Genomic DNA, 24,130 nt, shown 5'->3' with positions numbered 1-24,130 from the left:
TGGATCGAGGTGTGCTAGTTTGAGCCTAGATGGGATATTTTAGTGAGAGGAATGAGATGATAGGCTGTGAAATGGTGATGTCTGCTGCACTCATAGGCTTGCTGAGGTCTATGAAAACAAGAGCACAAACACAGGTAACAGAGTTGCTCTCTGGCTGTGGCTGCCTCCCTTCTCTCTCTAACCTGCTGTCTGTGCAGCTAATCCCTCTGCTTCCTAACCACCCTGGACAATTCTCCAAACTCACCTTGAAGGTAAGGCAAAGTCTGGGATAAGGTAGAGGGGTGGAAAGGAGGTGGAAGGTGGTTGGGAGCCCCTCCTGGGCGCTCTGGTTTCTGGGAGGGCTGTTTTGTTTCTGTATTACTTTTGAACTTGTCTATTTCTGTCTCTAACTGTAGAGATTGTAAATCTCTGCCTGGATTTTGTGCTGAGCTGTAAATAGAAAGTTTCATTCTTTAATTTCCAGCTTGGCTGAGTCTAGTCTGGTTGATTTCTTAAGTGTGGGAGGGCAGGTAACACCCAAACCATTACACAAGGTGGCACAAAATATGTGTCTTACACTGCAGACATCTCTCAGACACAGGATGTTAGAATCATGGAATGTCAGGGGCTGGAAGGGACCTCAAAAGCTCATCTGCTCCAGCCCCCCTGCCAGAGAAGGATCACCCAGAGCAGATCACACTGAAACACATCCAAATGGTTCTTGAGTGTCTCCAGAGAGGGAGACTCCACAACTCCCCTGGGCAGCCTGTGCCAGAGCTCTGGCACCCTCACAGGGGAAAAAAATTCTTCCTCAGGTTCACATGGAACCTCCTATGCCTCAACTTCCACCCATTGCCCCTTGTCCTGTCACTGGGCATCTCTGAGAAGAGGCTGGCTCCAGCCTCCTGGCACTCACCTCTCACATATTTATGAACATGAATGAGGTCACTCCTTAGCTGTCTCCCCTCCAAGCTCCAAGCCCCAGCTCCCTCAGGCTCTCCTCATAAGGAAGATGTTCAGTTTCCTTAATCATCTTTGTGATTTTGTGCTGGGCTCTCTCAAGCAGCTCCCTGGGATGGAGAATGGATGACTGAGTACTGCACAGCTGGGAAAGGCCAATGTTTTGGAGGTGCTTGCACAGGGGAGCCTAAGGATTATCTCTGTGATGTGCAATGCTGCAATATGCATAGAGGAGGTAGTTTTCTTCCTTCTTTTTGCCCATCAGAAACATGAGGTGTGCATGATGGGTTGACATTCATATGTGCTCATTGCAGCTATAAAGAACCACCCCTGAGTCAAGGGATCCTGTTCCAGTCCCAGCTTTGCTACCAACTTGCCATTTCCTCTTGGCCAAGTCATTTCCTCTGTCTTCTTGACTTAACTCAAGCTGGCTATGAGGCTGCAGCCAAAAAGGTTTTTGTCAGAAAATATGGTTCAGAGGGGAACATATGACCTGCAGCTGAGCTCTGTTGGGGTGTGAGACCATTGGATTGCACAGTGGCATGCCAGACCTCATCATTACCATGTAGGAGATGTTCAAGAGACTGCCAGGGAACTGCAGGAAGCATATGCATTTGTTCAACATGGTGGTAGCACTAGAAGGAAGCTCAGGAAGCACCAAGCCTTGTTGCAGGAGATTCTGCTCTTGAAAGCTTAGATGGAAGGACAAAAGATGACCCAGTTTGAGCCAGGAGAAAGTTTTTCCCCAGGTGAGGGGAAGGTGCCTTGTGGCACCCTGTAAAGGAAATGTGACCCTAAAGTCAGCATCCCTCGTAGCTGGATAACCTTTACCTTTGGTGCCTTGCTGATCACTATGAGATCTAAGCCAGGCAGAAGCATTCTCTGCCTCTGGGCTTTCAGAGTTTCTATAGTCCTTTTTATTTAGGACCAGCATGATTTTTCAAAAGACCTCTGTACTCCTTGAATCTTGCTGTCTGCAGCTGTCAGGAGAGCAAGGGAAGCCTCTCCATCCCTTTCAGATGCAGCACATTTCCCTTCCCAGGACTTGGCCACTTCATTTAGAAGAAATCCTAAATATTTGTTCTAATTGCAAAATGGATTCTCATAAAGCAGCAGGCCTGTGTGCTATCAGCCTTTGGATTGCATCAACCCTGGCATGTGGGCTCATAAGGCAGATGGTCAGGGAAAAGCACCTTGGCACAGTCTTCACTGGCATCTTTTAGACAAAGGGCTGCACCAGGGATGCTGCTGCCGTCGCGGCTCGGAGTATGTTCTCTTTCAGCGCAGATTTTGAAGTGCTGGATCCAGCAGGGTGCTAAGCTTCTGTCAGTCTCTGTCAGCCCTTCACTCCCAATGTCTTTCTCCCCACAGTCTGGCTGCTGGGGGAGTGAGGTCTCTTGGCAAAAGCCAGAGCTGTGGTTCTGTTTGCAGGGCTGCCTGCATGGCTGCAGGCAAGGCACCTCCTCTGTCTGCACCTCCCCACCCTTCTTCTGTCTCACTTTCACAGAGGTTTCGACTGGCTCCATCCAGACAGTGACCAGTTCCACCATTAAAAAAGCCCCAGAAAGAACCCTCTGAAAAGCCCCACTACCAACATTTTCACAAGTACTCAGCCCTGACTGAATCTGATCCCGGATTTGGCATCTCTAAAAATTCCCTCAGCAACCTAATCTAGTGTGAGGTGTCCCTGCCCATGGCAGGGGGGTTGGAGCAAGATGATCCTTGAGGTCCCTTCCAACCCACCCTGACAATTCTATCATTCTGTGATTCCCATCCTGGTCTGCTGAGGCTTTTTTTGTAGGGGACAGTGGCACTCTTCTGCTGCTTTGGTGATGGGGAAGGCACAGTCACTCTTTACAGGTGTTTAGCTCTCCCTTCAAGTAGCAGAGCGAGCTTCTGCTGCTTTCTATGTGAAGCAGCAGCACCCCCATGGAGACAGAGGAACCCAGAAGAAGGTTTTACTTACAAGCTGGATGGGGAGCACTGATGAACACAAGTACCTGTGCTGGATCTTCTAATATGGGCTAAATTAGCCATGCTAGATAGAAGGAGACATAAAAAGACTTCTGGTGTCAGGTGGGGTTGGGCTCTTCTGCCAGGCAACCAGCAACAGAACAAGGGGACACAGTCTCAAGTTGTGCCAGGGGAGGTCTAGGCTGGGTGTTAGGATGAAGTTGTTGTCAAAGAGAGTGATTGGCATTGGAATGGGCTGCCCAGGGAGTGGCTATGCCTGGAGGTGTTGAAGCCAAGCCTGGCTGGGGCACTTAGTGCCATGGTCTGGTTGGTTGGGCAGGGCTGGGTGCTAGGTTGGACTGGCTGAGCTTGGAGCTCTCTTCCAACCTGGCTGATTCTATGATTCTAGCACAGGCTGGACAACTTGTGCATAGTTTTCCAGAGGGAAAAAAACTCTTTGAAGGATGAGAGCTGCACAGCTATACTGAAAATAAAATAGATTCCTATGGGTGCAAATAATCCTCCCTCTCTTTCCTAATAGCTGTTCAGATAAAGCTCAATCTAAAATGACAACAGAAGCCTTTTTATGCCTCCTTCTAGCCCATATTAGAAGATCCAACACAGGCACTGTCACAAGGCTGCTAAAATGCTACCATTTTAAGCATTTATTTAGCCCAGCACATTAAATCTACAGATCTTCCAGTTAATAATTTCAGATAATTGTAACTACCACCACAAACAGTTTGAGATGTAGGATCTGTAATTATCTGCATTTCCCCTGCACTGTAAATGAAAGGGATAAGAAGTAAAACTGTCAGAGAACAACTTAAAGCTTCTATTTGCTGGGACACACACACACAACATCTAAACAGTTTCCCTGACAGCTTCAAAAAACCCTGATTGTCTAAGGAGAAAGGGGATGGATGGTGGCAAAATTACTTGCAAGGTGACTGCAAAAGGGGGCCTAGAAAGTGGAGAAAGTGATGATGGAGAAAATGTGAAGACTGGGGGGTGAAAAAAGTAAGCCAGGGGAACATGAAACAGTGTAGAAATAATTGAGTGGAGGACAAAGCCCAGCCAGGGAAGCCAATGTGTTTATTGTGTTGTAAAGCATAAGAGTTGTTTCCTCTGCTTACATGGGTTCCCATCAGCAAGCCTGGGCAAGAGAAGTAATTTTGGATGCAACAAGGGAGAGCTAAATGGAAAAGAGTCACCTCTCTGTCCTCAAAATTCTGAGTCCTGCTGAGCCAGGAAAATAGCCAACACAGCATCCTGGTCACAGGCAAGCACAGAAGGTGGATGTTTCACCTGGCACATAGAGGCCTCCCACAGCACCTTTTGGACAAGCAAAGCTGCCATCAACTCACAACCCCAAACCTGCCCCATAGAATCATGGAATGTCAGGGGCTGGAAGGGACCTCAAAAGCTCATCTGCTCCAGCCCCCCTGCCAGAGCAGGATCACCCAGAGCAGATCACACTGCAATGCATCCAGATGGTTCTTGAGTGTCTCCAGAGAGGGAGACTCCTGGGCAGCCTGTGCCAGAGCTCTGGCACCCTCACAGGGAAACAATTCTTCTTCAGGTTCACATGGAACCTCCTATGCTTCAGCTTCCACTCATTGTCCCTTGTCCTGTCACTGGGCATCTCTGAGAAGAGGCTGGCTCCAGCCTCCTGGCACTCACCCCTCACATATTTATGAACATGAATGAGGTCACTCCTTAGCTGTCTCCCCTCCAAGCTCCAAGCCCCAGCTCCCTCAGGCTCTCCTCATAAGGAAGATGTTCAGTTTCCTTAATCATCTTTGTGGCTCTTTGCTGGGCTCCCTCAAGCCGCTCCCTGTCCTTCTTGAGCTGGGGGGCCCAGAACAGGACACCATCCCCACAGTGTTCCATGCTGGGACTCATTTCTGCACCCTGGACCAGAGACACCACTCAGCTGTGGTGTGGGTGAAGGCTACGTCTGCCTCTTCCCAGGAAAAGACAAGGCTACAGCCAGGGCTGATGCTGCAGGATGAAACACGAAGCAGGGGCACAAGCAGCCTAGCTGCGTTAGAGAGGTGAATGCCTTTGGGAAAGGAGGGGCTGGCTCAGGAGCGATGCAGGCAGGGAGGTTGCTGCTGTACCCCTCGAAACTGGTAGCAGACCCAGCGGGTGTCTGAGGAGCCTGCTGTGGTTTCAGCCTTCCTCACCCCACACTCGGGTTGCTGCTGCTCAGAAGCGCCCGGGACAGGGTGCCGCAGGTGTCGGGCATCCTGCTGGCTGCCTGTGGCTGGCCACAGTGCCGTCGGTGGCAAGGGACACGGCCCTAGACTGCCGCACCCGCGGGGGAGGAAAGCTGAGCAGATGGAGGCAGGAAAGCCGCTAGAGGGCCCCTGGGCCAGCAGAAAGCCTGAACCTGCAGCTGGGGCTGGTCCAAGGCACCGGGCGCAGACACCAGAGATTTCTTTGCAGGGACAGACGGGTGACCTTTCACAAACACAATGACACAGAGCTCGGCCCCAGCCTTCCCAGCCACACTGCCACCGGTGCGTGACCTTGGCACACCCCCACCGTGGCCGGACCCTTGCTGCTGGGGTGTTGGCTGAGGTTCAGCAGCGGAAAAAAAAGCTCCTTACAGAGCCTGCAGCGCTGCTCTGGAGGTCTTCCATCCGGCCCCGCAGCAAACCCGAGCCTATTTAACATCTAATAAGTCAAGCACAGCCTGGAGAAGTCTGATTTCCAAGCCAGAGTAGCATCTTGCACCCATTTGAGATGTCCATTTGGAAATTCAGTGTGAATAACACAAACATAAGACAGATGCTGCCACTTACCCAAATGTCTTGGAGGAACAAATGGGAACCGAATTTGAAAGCAAACGAAGCAACCAGATTGTAGCTCTTAAGTGGACTATGAGTGAAAATCTTGGCAGGAAGGAACTAAATGTTCACTGCTTTGCTTGATCTACATAAACCATAAATGCACATGTATTTGTTAGCTCTCAGTCTGAAGCCATAATCAAAAGCAGGTGACAGAGGCAGCAGAAAATGCCACTTTTGAAGCACAGCTTGCTCCAGAAAGCCGTAGCGAAGGTGGAACCTGTGGGGTACCCCCACAGTGGGTCTGGGGAATGCAGTGGCAGCTGCTTTGGGTCACGTAGCAGCAGGTGCACAGGGAAGGCATTGGGCACCACGGACATGCTTTCAGCACCACTGCCTCCTAGCTCGGGGTCCTGCTCGGGCATACTCTGACATTTGCCCAGGCGGCACAAGCGGCACTGCGACGCCCAAGGTTCGGCGGCGCAGGAAGCAAATGAGCTAGAAATGTGAGCGAGTGGAAAGGCTGGTTTTGTGTGAGAGCTATCAGCCACCCAGACACTGAGCATTCACTGCGAGAGCACATTTAGTGCAGCTGGCATTGTGTCAGACTAGACTTGCTTCGTGCAAGAAATACTGAGCACTTGGCCGCGCTGAGCGAGGGCTGGGAAAGCGTCCAAGATTATGCTTCACATCTGCTCCCGCGAAGCCAGTGCAAGCCCTGTTTGAGCATGTAGTGTAAACAACAGCATCACTAGTGAAACACAAGCACAAGCCAACGTGCATATGCTATGGGAGCCATCTTGAGCCCAGCGCCTTCAGCAACGGAGATGTGCCTTGTCTGGCAACACCTGGGCAGGGGAAAACGTCTCCTGGTTCTGCCGGTGAAGGCGACCAAGGGAGAGAAAGCAAGCTGAGCCCTAGCGTGCTAGTTTGAAGCAGGGTAGAATGTTTTGGTGAGAAGAACTAGATCATAGGCTGTGAAAGGAAAACAATGGTGATGTCTACTCCCCTCAGAGTCATGCTGAAGAAGAAATGAAAACATTAGATAACACTCTGGCTATTTTGTCTCACTCTGCCTTGGGCTCTGAGCAACATCTTACTCCCTAACCTCACCTTCCATTTGGCCCAACCCACTTTGCTTCATAACCTCTTGGCTGAACCTCTATTCTTCTTTAGGACTGGGGTAAGGTTGAGAGGGGCAGGGGGAAGGTGCAGGGGTGGTTGAGAGCCCCTCCTGGGGACTCAGGTTTCTGGGAGGGGAGTTGTGCTTCTGTATTACTTTTGCCTTGTATATTTCTGTCTATAACTGTATATACTGTAAATACCTGCTTGTATATTGTGCTAGCTGTAAATAAATAGCTTCATTTATATTCCCAGAGCTGACTGAGACTAGTCTGGGTATTTCTAAAGTGTGGGGGGGTGGTGAACACCCAAACCATCACACCTAGCATAGGTACTGGTGCTTGGCATCGTGCTCACACACGACTCCTGGCCCCACGCTCACAGGATGCACTCCTGTGTGATCTGCTCTGGGTGATGCTGCTCTGGCAGAAGAGCTGGACCAGATGAGCTTTTAAGGTCCCTTCCAGCCTGTGACATTCTATGACTACCCCAGCTGGATTTGTGTCCCTTCTGTGCTAAAGAAGTTAGCTTCCCACCAGCAGCTCGGTGCACAGGAGGACAGTTACTGCATGTGCCAGCAGCCGAGTCCCCTGGCCCTTCCCTGCTCTCTGAACAAGAGGTTGCAGCATTTCAGCTCCCAGGCAGGGTCAGTTCCTCAGCAGAAGAGCTCTGGCCATTCTCTGGGTGCAGCACAGCAAAGGAGGAGGCAGTACTTGCTCCCTGTGACTCAAGCCAAAGCTTTCTGAAGTGAGAGGGTTTTATCTGTCATGATTCAGGCCCACTGACCACAGCAAACAGCTGTAGCACAGCTCAGAGGTGTGACTTTCAAGTTCAGTGTTTCATCAGCAACGTAAAGTCTTTACATGAATCCCTACAAACCATCTTTTCTCTCAGCCACCAGAATTTCTTTTCCTTTCTTTCTTCTTCTTCTTCTTCTTTTTTTTTTTTTTTTTTTTTTTTTGAATGCACAATTCCAGCCACTCTTGCAGCCACATCCTGACTTTGCTTTGCTTTTCCTCCTCACCACTATAGAGCACAAACCCATTAAATGCTTCTGGCACAAATAAATCTACATTTTCGAGCTTGGCAAACCCAGTTATACAATTGGCACAGAGATAAATGATGCCTCTAAGATAATGTACAACTCTCATTACACCTGATGACTTTTTTTTTTTTCCTCTCCAATATCCCTCTACCCTCAAAAAAAACCCTGGTTTTAAAGGCTCAGAAACCCACAGCCTTCTCCCTGAGAAATAACAGCACCAGTTTAATAAAACGCAGCATTCCCTGCAGTGCGGTGATGGATTCCCAGCCCCTGCCATAGAAAATGACTTTGTGCTGCAGCAGCTCTCATCCAAACTGGGAAGCAAACAGTGAGTTTGAAAAATGCAGCTTCCCAAAACAGCCTACAGAAGGAAGAAGAAAAATATCTTTGAAATAAGACTTAGCAGCCAGCACATCCTCCAACAGCCTAATAAACAGCATTCAGCTCAAACTCTCCAACACTGCGAGGGAGCGGCAGAACAAAGGGATTTGAAGCATGGATAAGATCGTTCCAAATGGTCTCAACATTAGTGGTTCAGGGGGTTTTCTTTTTTTTTTCTTCCCCTTTCTTCCCAGCCTGGTGGCAAAGGCTGGATTTGAACCTTTCAGGACAATGTTTTGACACAAATATTTAAGCTATTTAAAATAAGTAATAACCTTCAGTTCCCTTCAAGAGTATTACATTAAAAACAGAGAATGGGATTAAAACAGATTAGCTTCCGACGTCTCTTAATGTGGCAAACAGCATCAATCAGATCATATCAATGAGAGCTGACAGCTCAGGGAAATCCAGGGGAACAGATTCTCTTAGAAAAATGAGATATTTGATCAATTTTTTAAAGTTATTATATATATATATATAAGCTGATAGAGACTGCATTGAATTCATAAAAATGTAATGACAGCTCAGCCTTTGCTTAGCATAACATCCTGCAAGTGCAGGAGAACATTAAATCAACACAACCTGGTAAGGTTGCCTGCAATATAGAAGTAAATACTCTTGTCAATTTACTGTCCAAATACTATTGCCCATTGATTTGCTACTTGCTGAAGTAAGTGGAATGCTTTGCTTGTAATTCAAGCTCTGAGCCTGTGTCTTAGTGCCTGCAGACGAAATGGTGCAGAGCTCCAGTGAAATCCATCGAGCCACAAGGTGAGTGCCAAAGCATCAATGCCAGCGTGAGGGCAGAGTTGAAGGAAGCAGAAATTCCTTTTCACCTGAAATTCCCTTCTCACCACCCACAGAGAGTCTTTCTGCTTCCCCCAGCTATCCCATCCCCTCTTCCCCACTGGATGTGTCTGTGCTTAGCTGTCCATCCCAGGAGGAGCAGGCTAAGCACAGCAATGGGTTTTTCCTACCAGTGTTTGTTGGACTTCCATAAAGTAGACTTTTTCAAGCAGACTTCCAGCCAGTTTAGTTCTCTTCCTCACGTTTTGGAGCCATCACTGCACACCAATGTGGATGCTAACAAAAGACAAGTTGCAGACTTGTGTTATTTGTATGTTAGCCACCACAGCTTAGCACTCAGGCAGCAACACCAGAGCGCATCTGAAGACTGCTGAGGATGGTTGAAAATGGAGCAGTGGCAACGTCAGGCAAGAGACCCAGGTCATATCTGTGCTACAGATAAAGCCAAGCTACAGCACACCACTGCAATCAAATCAAGCATGAATGTAGTAGAGCCCAGTGCTTAAAATGGCATTATCAGTGCTCTCTGTGGGAACCAGAGACCCAAATCCCTTTGCATTCACTTGGCATAATCTTTGAGAAATCTCTTCCCAACTGTTTTTAAATCAATCCTTTTAAATGCTGCAGTGAATTGTTCTTATCTCTCCACACCTGTGTGCCAGCCTTGTTGTTTTCTTCTACCTATTTCCCCCATGCCTGGACAAAGGAGAGTGTATCTGTGTGTGTCAGTGTGTGTGTGTGTGTCTGACGAGAACTAAAGAGACAATTATCTTCAGCTGAAAATAAACATCATGGAACTATAGATGCCTAATTTTTGCACCTGGAAGATCCTCTTACAGCTATTCACTACTAATCACTCTTAGCTAATAAATGAATAGAATAACTAATGTGATTAGAGTAATTTGCCTATTCATCAGGAATATTAAATGAATTGAATATTTTGTATTTGACTAAGTCTCCCCACATTTGCCTGACGCTGCAATTAGCTCTCTGTCTGCTCCTGTGGCAAAAACACCACATGGCCTTCAGAACATAAGGACACTTGGGTTCATTCTGTGCTGCTGGACATAAGAAAACAGAATCACACACTGTTAGGGGTTGGAAGGGACCTCCAGAGATCATCAAATTCAACCCCCCCTGCCAAAGCAGGCTCACCTAGGGCAGGCTGCCCAGAACAGCAGCCAGGTGGGCTTTGAAAATCTCCAGAGAAGGTGTTCAAGACAAGCCTGGATGAAATACTTAGTGCCATGGTCTAGTTGACTGGATAGGGCTGGGTGCTAGATTGGACTGGATGAGCTTGGAGGTCTCTTCCAACCTGGTTGATTCTATGATTCTATGAGACTCCACAACCTCTATAGGCAGCCTGCTCCAGGGCTCCAGCACCCTTACTGTAAAGAAGTGTCTCCTTGTGTTGAGGTGGAACCTTCTGTGTTCAACCTTGTGCCTGTTGTTGCTTGTCCTGGCACCTTCATCTTAACACCCACTCCTCAGATATTTATAGACATTAATAAGATCCCCTCTCAGCCTTCTCTTCTCCAGACTAAACAGTTCTGGATCTCTCAGACTTTCTTCATAGGAGAGATGTTCAAGTCCTGGAAACACCCTCATAGCTCTCTGTTAGATGACTGCAGGATTTGGACACCTCTGCTATGAAGAAAGACTGAGAGCACCATGTTCTATAGGCAGATCTTTCACACACTAGACTTACACAGGATTAAGTGCCTCCTGTCTCACCAAAAAGACACTGATGAAAAGGCAGAGAAGAAGAATGAAACTCTTGCAAGCTCACAAGTGTCCAAAGAGACAGACTTTATGGGCCAGCCACTGCTGGCTACCTTGGAGGCTACCCTGAAGGATGGCAATTCATTAAGGAGGTGGTGGTGACAGAGAAGCTGAAGCTGGTTCTTGGCTCTCATGAACGTTGTTAGGAAGGTGCTAATTATTAATGCTTACAGACATCTAGAGGGTGGTATCAGATGATGAGGCCAAGCTCTTCTCAGTGATCCTCAGTGACTGGACAAGAGTTAATGGGCATAAACTTCAACGTAGCAAGTTCCATCTAAACATGAGAAGGAACTTCTTTACTTTGGGGATAGCAGAGCACTGGAACAGGAGGTGGTGGAGGTCTCCTTCTCTGGAGACTTTCAAGGCCTGCCTGGATGTGTTCCTGAACTGCTTTAGGTGATCCTGCTCGGGCAAGGGGGCTTGACTCAATGATGTTTGGGGGTTGGACTCGATGATCTCTTTGGGTCCCTTCCAAGCCCTAACATCCTGTGACCCTGTAACACCCTGTGATCTACAGAGATCTCTTCTAACCCCTAGCTCTCTGTGATTCTGTATGCATGAAATTCCTGGCCACCAAGACAAGACTCTCTTCTTTATTTTCTAGTTGCAAACATCACACAAAGCATCTGGGTGAACTCCTGGACAGGTAACAGTCCTGTTAATACACACTGAGCCAACAGTGTGCCCAGGTGGCCAAGGGAGCCAGTGGCATCCTGGCCTGCATCAGGAATGGTGTGGCCAGCAGGAGCAGGGAGGTCATTCTGCCCCTGTATTCTGCACTGGTTAGACCACACCTTGAGTACTGTGCTTTAAGTTCTGGGCCCCCCAGTTTAGGAAGGACATTGAGATGCTTGAGCGTGTCCAAAGAAGGGTGACGAGGCTGGGGAGAGACCTTGAGCACAGCCCTCTGAGGAGAGGCTGAGGGAGCTGGGATTGGTTAGCCTGGAGAAGAGGAGGCTCAGGGCAGACCTTATTGCTGTCTGCAACTACCTGAGGGGAGGTTGTGGCCAGGAGGAGGTTGCTCTCTTCTCTCAGGTGGCCAGCACCAGAACAAGAGGACACAGCCTCAGGCTGTGCCAGGGGAAATTTAGGCTGGAGGTGAGGAGAAAGTTCTTCCCTGAGAGAGTCATTGGACACTGGAATGGGCTGCCCGGGGAGGTGGTGGAGTCGCCGTCCCTGGGGCTGTTCAAGGCAGGACTGGACGTGGCACTTGGTGCCATGGTCTGGCCTTGAGCTCTGTGGTAAAGGGTTGGACTTGATGATCTATGAGGTCTCTTCCAACCTTGGTGATACTGTGATATCAAAAAGGTGACTGTTACCTTGCATTTTGCAGCAAGAAGCAGGCTGCAGTTGAGCTATGCAAGTGATAACAGAAAACAACCAGTGGGCAGCTCTTCAGATAAGGATTTCAGATATCTACATAAAGAAAATTGATTATTTGGATCTGGGATGCAATTTTCCAAACCCAGAGAAGATTCTCTGGGAGAAAACAGGAAAGATATAGAAAAAAAACCCCAAAACCCCAGAGCTGGTGCTTGTTCTTTTCTAGAAGCCAGTGGGGATATATAGAACAATACAGAAAAGATGCATTAATAAAATTGCCAGAGATGATCTGTCACTTCCTCTTGGTAAGAGGCCAAAGCAGTTTATAGAATGCATCTGCACTTAACCAGAATGATAACTTAATCTTCCTTAGTCATATCTTTTCGTGCCTTCCAAAGCAGACATGAAGGTTTTCAAGAGGCAGCCTCAAAATGCTGCATTAAAATTAAAAAGGAAAGAGCCTGCATCTAAAAGCTGCACAAACAGAATCACCTTCAACAGAACCTTGAGAGTAAAGCTCACTGCGTGGTGCGTGTTTGTGGCAGGGAAGGGAGCAAAGGAAGAGAAAAAGCTATGAATTATTGAAGGCTGAAGGGTTCCCTAGTCTGGATAGAGCTAAAATCAAGATGTCATCACAATCTCCTTTGGGGTACTTTGTTGTCTTTGATTGGAATGATGCAGATGTGACACAGCTTTACTCTTTGAGAAGGGACCAGGGCATAAGTAGAGTTTTCATTTGGATTTTATGGGGTTATGCAGCCTGCAGAAGAGGAGGCTCAGGGCAGAGCTCATTGCTGACCACAGCTATCTGAAGGGAGGCTGTAGCCAGATGGGGTTGGGCTCTTCTGCCAGACAACCAAAAATAGAACAAAGGGACACAGCCTCAAGTTGTGCCAGGGGAGGTCTAGGCTGGGTGTTAGGAGGAAGTTGTTGGCAGAGAGAGTGATTGGCATTGGAATGGGCTGCCCAGGGAGGTGGTGGAGTTGGTGTCCCAGGAGGTGTTGAAGTCAAGCCTGGCTGGGGCACTTAGTGCCATGGTCTGGTTGATTAATAGGGCTGGGTGCTAGGTTGGGCTGGCTGAGCTTGAAAGTCTCTTCCAACCTGGTTGATTCTATGATTCTTCCCTTTACACTGACCTCACACAGTTTCAAGTCCCTTCTTTTTGTTAATTTGTCTGAGTTAATTTCTAGTTTGGGTAGTTTGTTTGATTGTTTATTTTAGAGGGGGTTTGTTTCTTTGTTTTCTTAAATAGCTGCAGAGGAGAGCATACATCAGGAGAACTTCAAATAGCATAACTTGTGTTCTGCTAAGACATCAGCCTTGGTCCTTATTAGTTATGTCTGGGTAATCCATGCCTTAGCTGCCATATGCTCAAGTGAGATTTGGATTCTTGTTTTGGGGATGAGGTACTGTGCATCACAAAACTATCTGGAACACACCCTTGAAGGTAGAGATGAGGCAAAGTCTCATGTAAATTCTCTTTCATCTAACACTATACAACATAAGAGTTTCATTCTCAGCTCCCCACAGCTCCTTACCATTACTGGATGAGACACTTAGTGCCATGGTCTAATTGACCGGATAGGGCTGGGTGCTAGGTTGGACTGGATGATCTCAGGGGTCTCTTCCAACCTAGTTAATTCAATGATTCAGCTTCCTACTTGGACCTGGAGTTTGCACTGTGAACCTCAAATCAGTTTCACAGCTCTACACAGGTATTTTTAACCTCTCTTCCTCCCCACCCCAAGATTTCTTTCAGATTGCTTTCAGGCTGCAAAGAGTGTAAACCACTTTGATTCCTAGGTTGCTGTGGGAAAAATGCTGTATGAATGAATAAGTTATAATAATAATAATACATTAGAGTGATAATGATGGATGTGTTTTAAACAAAGCCTCTGGCTGCCAGTGTGGAGGAGCTATGGAAAAAAATCAAAGATAATCTTGCATGAGGAGAATTGTAATGAGAAAGACCTGGAATATGTTATCTCTCTGAATTGCTCCTATCTGCTCACCCAGGAACAGGATTGTCCCACTTTGACTTGAAGAGTGTGTCAGGTCTTAAGCTAAATTTAGGACCAGGTGCTCTGCTGGTGGCAGCTGGTGTGGCTCCACTGACAGCAACCGAGTTGCACAAATTCATTCTGGGTTCATTTCTATTAGAGTGAGGCTTAGTACATTGGTCTCAGCATGGAGCAGGACCCTGTTGTGCTCAGCACTGTACATGCACACACAGCCTGTTTCATCCTCAAAGCCCTTGCCATCTAAATACACGAAAGCCAGGAGGAATAGATTAAAAGATTCACCTCAGCCACCCAACAGGTCAATGGCAGAACTGGGAAGAGCTCCTGCACTTTCTAGCTGTCATGCCAGTGTCCCATCTACCACACTATAGAATCATAGAATCGCTCAGGGTTGGAAGGGACCACAAGGATCATCCAGTTCCAACCCCCCTGCCATGGGCAGGGACACCCTACCTTAGATCAGGCTGCCTAGAGCCTCATCCAGCCTGGCCTTGCCACCATGCTGGCTCCAGCAGAAACCTGCTCTGACAACTGCACCTTGCTGCTAGGGAAGAGCAGGTTGAGCTGCAGTTTAACACAGCTCATTTTCTATAGACAAAACCATGGGCATTAGGTCTAACTCATTGTGTACAGAATGTTAGATGAAATTAACTTGATGCTTAGGAATGTTTTATAACAGGAGCTGCACAAACTAGCCTAGTGTGCATGTACTACTCAGTTTTATTCCATCAGCTGTTTAGCAAAATGTCCTCTCTAATACAAGCATAAATTTGGGAGGGCACATTGCTGCCCCATGGATGTTATGCACCAGCACTCCCAGGTCCCTCTCCACAGGGCTTCTCTCCAGCAGTTCACCTCCCAGCCTGGACTGCTGCAGCTTATTATTCCTCCTCAGGTGCAGGACTCTGCACTTGTCCTTGTTGAACCTCATTTGGTTCCTCTCTGCCCAGCTCTCCAATCTATCCAAGTCTTACTGGATGGCCACACAGCCTTCAGCTGTATCAGCCAAGCCTCCCAGTTTGGTTTCAGCAGCAAACTTGCTGAGCAGACTCTGTCCCCTCATCAGTGTTGTTGATAAAGATGTTGAACAGCACTCACTGGCCCCAGCACTGATCCCTGGGGAACTCCACTAGTTACAGCTCTTCATCATCTTGAGCACTGCCTTCAGTTCTGGGCTCCCCAGTTCAAGAGGGACAGGGATCTGTTGGAAAGGGCTCAGCAAAGGGCTATGAGGATGATGAGGGGACTGGATGAAGAGACCTCCAAGATCATCCAGTCAACCAGACCATGGCACTAAGTGCCTCATCCAGTCTTTTCTTCAACACCTCCAGGGATGGCGACTCCACCACCTCCCTGGGCAGCCCATTCCAATGCCAATCACTCTCTCTGCCAACAACTTCCTCCTAACATCCAGCCTAGACCTGCCCCGGCACAACTTGAGACTGTGTCCCCTTGTTCTATTGCTGGTTGCCTGGCAGAAGGGGCCACCCCCCACCTGGCTACAATGTCCCTTCAGGTAGTTGTAGACAGCAATGCAAGCTGTAAGGCACAAAGCAATGGAGCGCAGATGCTTTGGAGGCTTCACAAGCCTTCCTCCCCACCAGAAAGCCCCAGCCTGCACAACTGCCTTGTGTGCAAGCCCCCTTAAGGTGGGGGTCTCTGCAGGGGTTTGGGGAGGGCTGCCTGCCTGTGCCCGTTGCTTTGAACCCGTGCTGCAGCCAGCATCCCCATTTCATCTGCTATCTGAATCTCTCCGCCCGCAGGATAGATTCTAGGACCCTGGGAAAAGAATCTCATGATTTATTAGGTTTTATAACAATGGCAATAAGCAAGGCAGCTTTTTAAGCAGCTAACTGAATTGTGGTGTGGGATGTTGGTTGCTTTTTCTTGCCTTTTTTTTTTTTTTTTTTTTTTATCACAGCACAATGTGGATCTATTTAGCCTTATAGCTTGAATTTCAGCCTTTCTTTGCCCCTGAGAAAGCCTGGTAAATGGGATTTGTGCTAGAAGCTAGAGGGGAGAATATCTTTTAATTAACCAGGAGGGCGGCTCAGGGAAGAGCTAGCACTGTCTCTTAGCTGAGTTTCCAGCCTCGCAGAGAAAAAGAAAGGTACACAAATTAAGGCAGAGCAGCAACTGCTAATCAAATTCCCCACGACTTGGATTCCTCTCCCCCTGATTTAACAGGGCTTTCGCGGTAGCTGGAACGGCTCCAGTACAGGTGTGGCTTTGCAGGAGCTTGCACTGCCCTTCACCCTGGTCCTTTCTATTTGAGGTGCAGCGGGAAGGGGGGCACCTTGCCCTGCACTTGCCGGTGCCTGGTGCTCAGGCGATGTACATCCGTGTGGTTTCCCTGAGGTCAGGGAGGCGGCGCTGCTTGAAGGCACAGCCAGACGGTCTCTTTATTTCCAAGGCAATGCAATCCAAACCTCTCATCACACTGCTGGTAGAGAAATATTTTTCCTAAGAACACACCGAGTTCCTCTGCCCCGAGAGCACAGACTCGGCACAGATCCTGCCCTATCTGCATCATCAGCGTTGCAGTGCTTGGCACAGGCTGCCTGCAGAAGAGAGGCTCAGGCGGTCACGCTGACCACATCTCCATCTCTAACTCCTTTGTCACCTGCTAGACAGTTTCCCCAAAGGCAGAGCTGTCTCAAGAGGAATTACATCCCCGCGGTACTTAAAGCTGCAGGCAGGTCAGAGTCGAGGCAAACCCTCTAGTCTGGGGACAGTGAACCTATAGCAGAGAGCACTACCACTGCAAAAGCCCCGGTGGGAACTCTCACCTTCTTCAAGGCTGAGCGAAACAAAACCGAGGCACAACTCCAACAGAAAACAAACTTCCTCAGCACCAGGACTCGGGGAATGGATACTCCTGCTTCCAGCACGGAGGTTATGGATGGAGCTGAGCCCAAAGCCTGTATACTGATACCCCCACTACTTCAGTTCATTTAGTTCTGGACCACAACCAGCTCCATCCCTCCTGTGGCCCCGTCTAGCTCTCCATATTGCGCTGTGTTATTCCTTGCCAAGTCTCTCAACGTTTTACTGGACAAGGCATGCAAGTTAAATTTGCATTTCATTTGAACAATGTTTCATCTCATTCCTGTGTGTCTCTGCTGGTGACGAGGCAGTAAGAAGCTGATGAAATTTATTTGTGCTCTTTCTGCCTCGCTGTATAAATAAAGGAGAAGAAATAAAATACTTCTCCAACAGGAAGTGTGAAAGCTTTAATGCTTTGGTTAAATATGCAGTTGAGAGACTGTATTCATCACACAGCATCTGTATGAGCCTGCAGCTGAAACTGGCTCAAATGGAAAGATGTCATTTACATGCTCTTTATACCTGTGTCGCACCCCTGAACCTGGTGGATTGACTCTTAAATCTATGCTGGGTAAGAACCACAGCCAAAGCCTCACAGAAACACTGTGGCCCACTCTGTGCATAGAATCATAACCCTAATTAGAAATTAACTGAGACAAATTAACAAAAAGAAGGGATTTGAAACTGTGTGAGGTCAGTGTAAAGGGAGGAATCATAGAATCAGCCAGGTTGGAAGAGACTTCCAAGCTCAGCCAGTCCAACCTAGCAACCAGCCCTGGCCAATCAACCAGACCATGGCACTAAGTGCCCCAGCCAGGCTTGGCTTCAACACCTCCTGGCACAGCCACTCCACCACCTCCCTGGGCAGCCCATTCCAATGCCAATCACTCTCTCTGACAACAACTTCCTCCTAACACCCAGCCTAGATCTCCCCTGGCACAACTTGAGGTTGTGTCCCTTTGTTCTATTGTCGGTTGCCTGGCAGCAGAGCCCAACCCCACCTGGCTACAGCCTCCCTTCAGGGAGCTGCAGACAGCAATGAGCTCTGCCCTGAGCCTCCTCTGCTGCAGGCTGCACCCCCCCAGCTCCCTCAGCCTCTCCTCACAGGGCTGTGCTCCAGGCCCCTCCCCAGCCTTACTGCCCTTCTCTGGGCACATCTCTCTGGAATTCAGGAGCCCAGAACTGGACACAGTACTCAAGGTGTGGCCTGAGCACTGTTGAGCACAGGAGCAGAATGACCTCCCTTGTCCTGCTGCCCACACTGCTCCTGAGCCAGCCCAGGATGCCACTGGCTCTGCTGCCCACCTGGGCACACTGCTGCCACTATCAACCAGCACCCCCAGCTCCCTCTCTACCTGGCTGCTCTCAGCCACTCTGTCCCCAGCTTTTAGCACTGCTTGGGGTTGTTGTGGCCAAAGTGTAGAACCCTGCCTTGGCCTTGTTCAGTCTCATCCCATTGGCCTCTGCCCACCCATCCAGCCTCTGCAGGGCATGCTCCTCAGGTACTGCAAAAGCAGGCTGGCAAGCTGCATTTCCCTCCAATAATTGGTGTATATACACACACACACTCAAATTGAGATTTCTATTTCCTGCATCTTTGGCTATGTACAATATGATTTAAATGGTACCAGGACTAAAGAAAGTGGACAGTAAAATACAGAGTATTTGAAAATACACATAAAGCAGAAGGGTTTGACATCCTGTTTCACATGCAATGTAAATGGTGAGCATTCAGAGCCTGATTTACAACCTTTGTAAAAGCACAAATGTTTTTCTTTTCGGCCCCCTAACTCAGATGCCAGAAATCAGGAAATCCCCCTTGCTACTTTTCTCCCCTCTTTTTGTTGCTATCCAAAGAAATGGACATGGATCAGTTTTCCTGAGTTTCTTTCTTCACACACACACCCAACCCCACACCCCCCCAGGCTCTGGAGTCCTGAATTGAAATTTGCTCCTGTTGTGAGGTCTCTGTTGTAGGCTCATGGACTGAGAGAGAGAAGGGAGGAGGAGGAAATGCAGTGTGTGAGGCTGCTGCTTGTCAGCTCACTGGTACAGCCTCTTGCCCAGGATTAACACCTTTCTGTACCCATAAACCTGGCAGTGTCACTGCCCTCAGCACAAGGGCAGTGTGGGCTAAGCCAGTCTTGTTCAGCATCTTTGTGGGTGCCATGGACAGAGGCATTGAGTGCACCCTCAGCAGGTTTGCTGATGACACCAAGCTGTGTGGTGCAGCAGCCAGGCTGGAGGGCAGGGATCCATCCAGAGGTACCTGGGCAGGCTGCAGAGGAGGGCACAAGCCAACCTCAGGAGGTCCGACAAGACCAAATGTAAGGTCTTGCAGCTGGGTCGAGACAATCCCAAGCACAAAACCAGGCTGGGCAGTGCCTGGCTGGAGAGCAGCCCTGAGGAGAGAGACCTGGGGTTGCTGCTAGACGAGAAGCTCAACAGGAGCCAGCAGTGTGCACTTGCAGCCCAGAAAGCCAACCAGAGCCTAGGCTGCAGCAGGAGAAGTGTGGCCAGCAGGGCCAGGGAGGGGCTTCTCCCCCTCTGCTGCACTCTGGTTAGACCCCACCTGGAGTACTGCATCCAGCTCTGGAGCCCCTGGGACAAGAGGGCTGTGGAGATGCTGGAGCATGTCCAGAGAAGGGCCAGGAGGATGCTCAGAGGGCTTCTTGAAGGGAAGGAGAGACAGCCCCACCAGAACCATCCTTGTGCAACAGCTCCTGCAGCTCTGTGGCACATTCGTGGCTCAAACTGCAGCTTCGACTACATCGGAGCTGACTCAAACATGCTTCTGGGCACCTCCTGTCCCCTTTCCAAAGCTCTGGAGATGCAGGATGCTGGTTTGAACAACTCGAAAGCAGTCCTGGCTGCAGGTGTGGGTCACGGAGGACTTCTCAGCACTCGAGCAGAGGAAGGCAAACCCCAGAGCTGCTGCCCTCCTCCCTGCCCTACAGCAGCGCGGCGGCAGGAAGAGCAAGCCCCAAGTTTTCAGCCGAAACGTTCAGCCCTTAAATCTTTAATAACCTTTCTTTTCTTTACTCAGAGCACACAAGTACGAGCACACATCTTGAGATCAAACCGAATCCTTAATTTAGCCAGCTATTAATAAGGGTTAAATCTGCAGGCTGCCGCAGCCCCCTTGCCCGTCTCTCCCTCGTCCCCGCACACACAATCAATGGAGCAGGCAGCCTGAAGGACATCCATTTTGAAAGGCTGTAATGAATCATTTTTCCTTAGCAAATCTGGCAAACTTCAATCCTGGTTCCTGCAGCCTTCCCTTTCACATGTCCAAGCCCTCTGTGACACATCAAATTTAATGAGACTGCACAGACCTTAACTAAGGCACTGTAGCACTGCTGGGATACTTTATTAAGGAGGATCAGACAGAATGTGTTTGCTGTTTAAGAGCCTTTAAAGGCAAATTACACTGCTTTTTGGGGGAGATGAGAGGGGGGACCGGGGGAAGCCTCCCATTTTTTTGTTCAGTCCCCTTGCCCTCCTCAAACAGTTATTCTGCAGGCCAGTTCAAAGGCAGCATTAAGGTCTCTGCAAACAGGGAAAGCAGCAATATCGGCAGCGAGGGCTGAGAGACCAGCGATGAGCTGTTGAAGGCTGCAGGGTAGGACTCAGACAAAGAAACTTGTTATTTAACAAAACAATAATCATCATAATCTGCCTCTGACAAGCTGTGCAAGGGAACACTCCACCCTTCTAGCAGGTGCTGCCCCTGCTAGGTCCAGGGAAAGGCCAAGTTAACCCTCCCTGTCTGGAGAAGAGGTGGGAAGAACATTCCTGAAAGGTGGCCATCCTTGGAGGCACATCCTTGGGAGCCATTCTAGGGATGAAGGGGGAGAATCTGATTCTGTTCTTGTTGTAGTGTCTGTGCAAATAAATACAAGCACCAGAAGGAGGCAAGGTTCAACTCTGAGCACTCAAGGATTCTTTTTAAGGGAGGCTGCTTGGTTTTGTTTGGTTTTCTTGTGGGGATGTGGATGCTGTAAGAGGTACAAGATGAAATCTTACTGAACTTCAAGAGGTTTTTACTACCACAGCCAGCTAAGTGCAGGTCTTTGTAGACTCTTTTGCTTGGAAATCTCCATTTTGCTCAGGACTCAATGCTGTAACTCCTGCAGGAGAGTGAGTACAATACTCTCCTGGCATAGCAACCTCCTGCTATATTCAGAGCATCTCTTTTGAGATCACTGTGTTCACCCTCTCTGTGTCCACCTCTGGCTATGTCTGGCTCTAAAAAGAGAACACAGGCCACCAATACAGAGGCTCATGTGAGCAGGAGCAAAGAGAACACAGGCCATCAATACAGAGGCTCCTGTGAGCAGGAGCACACACAGACCATCTCAACACATATTAATGGATGGGTATGTTTGAAACCCAAATGAAATACACAGAGACACAGAGGAAAGTGAATCTGCTCACTTGCTCTCTGGGATAGGACTGGGAGCAATGGATGGAAGCTGCAGCACAGAAGGTTCCAGCTCGACACAAGGGAGAAATTCTTTACTGTAAGTGTTCCAGAGCACTGGCACAGGCTGCCCAGAGAGGTTGTGGAGTGTCCTTCTCTGGAGTCTTTCAAGACCTGTCTAGATGTGTTCCTGTGTGCCCTGAGCTAGATTGTGTGGTCCTGCCCTGGCAGGGAGGTTGGACTTGATCTCTTTGGGTCCCTTCCAGCTTCTGACATCCTCTGATGCTGTGATTCTTAAAACAAATGTCCAGACTGTTGGACAAGGCAGCACCTGACAGAGCTGCAGAAAGCCAAAAGGTCTGTCTTAGCCTACAAATTCAAATCTAGTTGGGTTTTAGAGGGAGATGTAAAAATTGGACTAGGCTTCAGAGAGCTCTCAAAGGTGTTTTATTAAATGCACAGTGTACCTAAATAGGAAATTCCAGGTACCAAACCTGGCTCCCCGGCTTCAGGCTCTGCTATCTCAGAAATCAGAGTGCCTGGTGTTGGAGTTAGAGGTCAACACATCCATGCAGCTGGGTTGGGAGCATAGGGCAGCAGAACTGCTTGGTGCTGGCTGGCTCAGCCTGCCTCTTCTAAGCACTTTGCCAGAGTGACCAACCCTTACTCAGAGACAGTTGAGCTCTGGGAAGCGTACACAGCTCAGGGGATGTTCACTCTTAGTGTGTCTGTGCTAAAAGAAGAAAGTCTGTCTCAGAAGATTTTTAAGTGAAGAGAGGAAAATATTAACATTTCTATTTGCCAGAGCAAGGACCTAGCTTTCCAAAAGGTGCAAGAAGAAGAAATGGAATCATTTACACATCAGAAATGCTTTGGTTGCAGAATAAAACCAGAGATGATGCCTGTGTCAGGACCACTTAGGCAGAATCTATGAAAGGTCCAGGGTGGGTGACTGGCTTCATTTAACTTTTATCCTTCACCTTTGGCAATCTAAAGAGGTTTGAGGCTTTGCACAATGAATTCGATGCTGGTTTGGATCCAGGTTGCATTTTATCTGAACCACCTGCACTGGGAGTCACAGGAAGAGCGTGGTTAATGGATCAGTGTAATGGCATCAGTTCTGATCCATCTCTAATTAAAGCCTCTGCCAGGAACATAGTCAAGCAATTCTAATGGCCCAGAGGAAAAATTGTGAAGTCAGGTAATGAAATTTGCTTATTAGACAAAATGGGAAGGAGGAGTGCAGGGGCACACAGAAATCAATATGGTAAGCAGGACAGCAGCATTTAGAAAGCCATGCACGTGGAAAAAGCACAGCTAATGAAGTTCACTGCTGAGAAGTGTAATAATGCTGATAACAAATCCTGCACTGATAACATCCTTGAAGATATTCACCTGGAAAAGGTCCAGTTGATGTGAACTTCTAAACCATTTAGTCCACTCTCCAGCTTACTGGGATGGAGAATTTGATCAACCTCTTGTGCCACACAGTGCTGTGAAAGACAACCCCTGCCACATCTACCAAAGCCAGAGTCCTTCCAGTGGTATGAGGAGCATTTGTAAAGGTACTGTGACATGACTCTTCAGGATGCTGGAGAAGATAGATACAAACAGGGTCACACCTGAAGCCTGGTAACCAGCTGGACAGATGCTATAGTGGCTCCCGTTAGACCCCCACAGACATGACACAAGTGCCCCTGCAGAATTAATCATGCTCTTATTCAAGGGCACTGTAGTTCTGGACCCACCTTAGTCATTACAAAGCCAGAGGGAGATACTGAAATAGCAAAAAAAAAAAAATCAACAACAGTGATTTTGTAGAGCTCTAGAATGCTGGGCAAGGAGGTATTTGCAGGTGGGATAGCTATAGCTCAAAAGCCTTCCCTTGTAGACTGGTAAGAAAGGAAGGAAGCAAACCAGGCTCTTGGAGGCAATATTTTTCACAGAATCAGTCAGGGTTGGAAGGGACCACAAGGAGCAGCCAGTTCCAACCCCCCTGCCATGCCCAGGGACACCCTACCCTAGAGCAGGCTGCACACAGCCTCAGCCAGCCTGGCCTCAAACACCTCCAGCCATGGGGCCTCAACCCCCTCCCTGGGCAACCCATTCCAGCCTCTCACCACTCTTAGGCTCAACAACTTCCTCCTCACCTCCAGTCTGAATCTTCCCCCCTCCAGCTTTTCTCCATTCCCCCCAGTCCTCTCACTCCCTGACAGCCTGAAAAGTCCCTCCCCAGCTGTTTTGTAGCCCACTTCAGATCCTGGAAGGCCACAAGAAGGTCCCCTGGGAGCCTCCTCTTCTCCAGACTGATCAGCCCCAACTCTTTTAGTCTGTGCTCACAGCAGAGCTGCTGCAGCCCTCTGAGCATCCTCCTGGCCCTGCTCTGGACACACTCCAGCATTTCCACATTCCTCTTTGTCCCAGGGGCTCCAGAACTGGATGCAGTACTCCAGATGGGGTCTCAGCAGAGCACAGTAGAGGGAGAGAATCCCCTCCCTGGCCCTGATGGCCACACTTCTGCTGCTGCAGCCCAGGTTCTGGTTGGCTTTCTGGGCTGCAAGTGCACACTGCTGGCTCCTGCTGAGCTTCTCCTCCAGCAGCACCCCCAGGTCTCTCTCCTCAGGGCTGCTCTCCAGCCAGGCACTGCCCATCCTGGTTTTGTGCTTGGGATTGCAAGCACAACAATTTTGGTTTTGTTTGGTTGTTTGTT

This window comes from Pogoniulus pusillus, chromosome 38 (assembly GCF_015220805.1).
Source record: "Pogoniulus pusillus isolate bPogPus1 chromosome 38, bPogPus1.pri, whole genome shotgun sequence".
Lineage (NCBI taxonomy): Eukaryota > Metazoa > Chordata > Aves > Piciformes > Lybiidae > Pogoniulus > Pogoniulus pusillus.
This window is presented reverse-complemented; position numbering follows the sequence as displayed.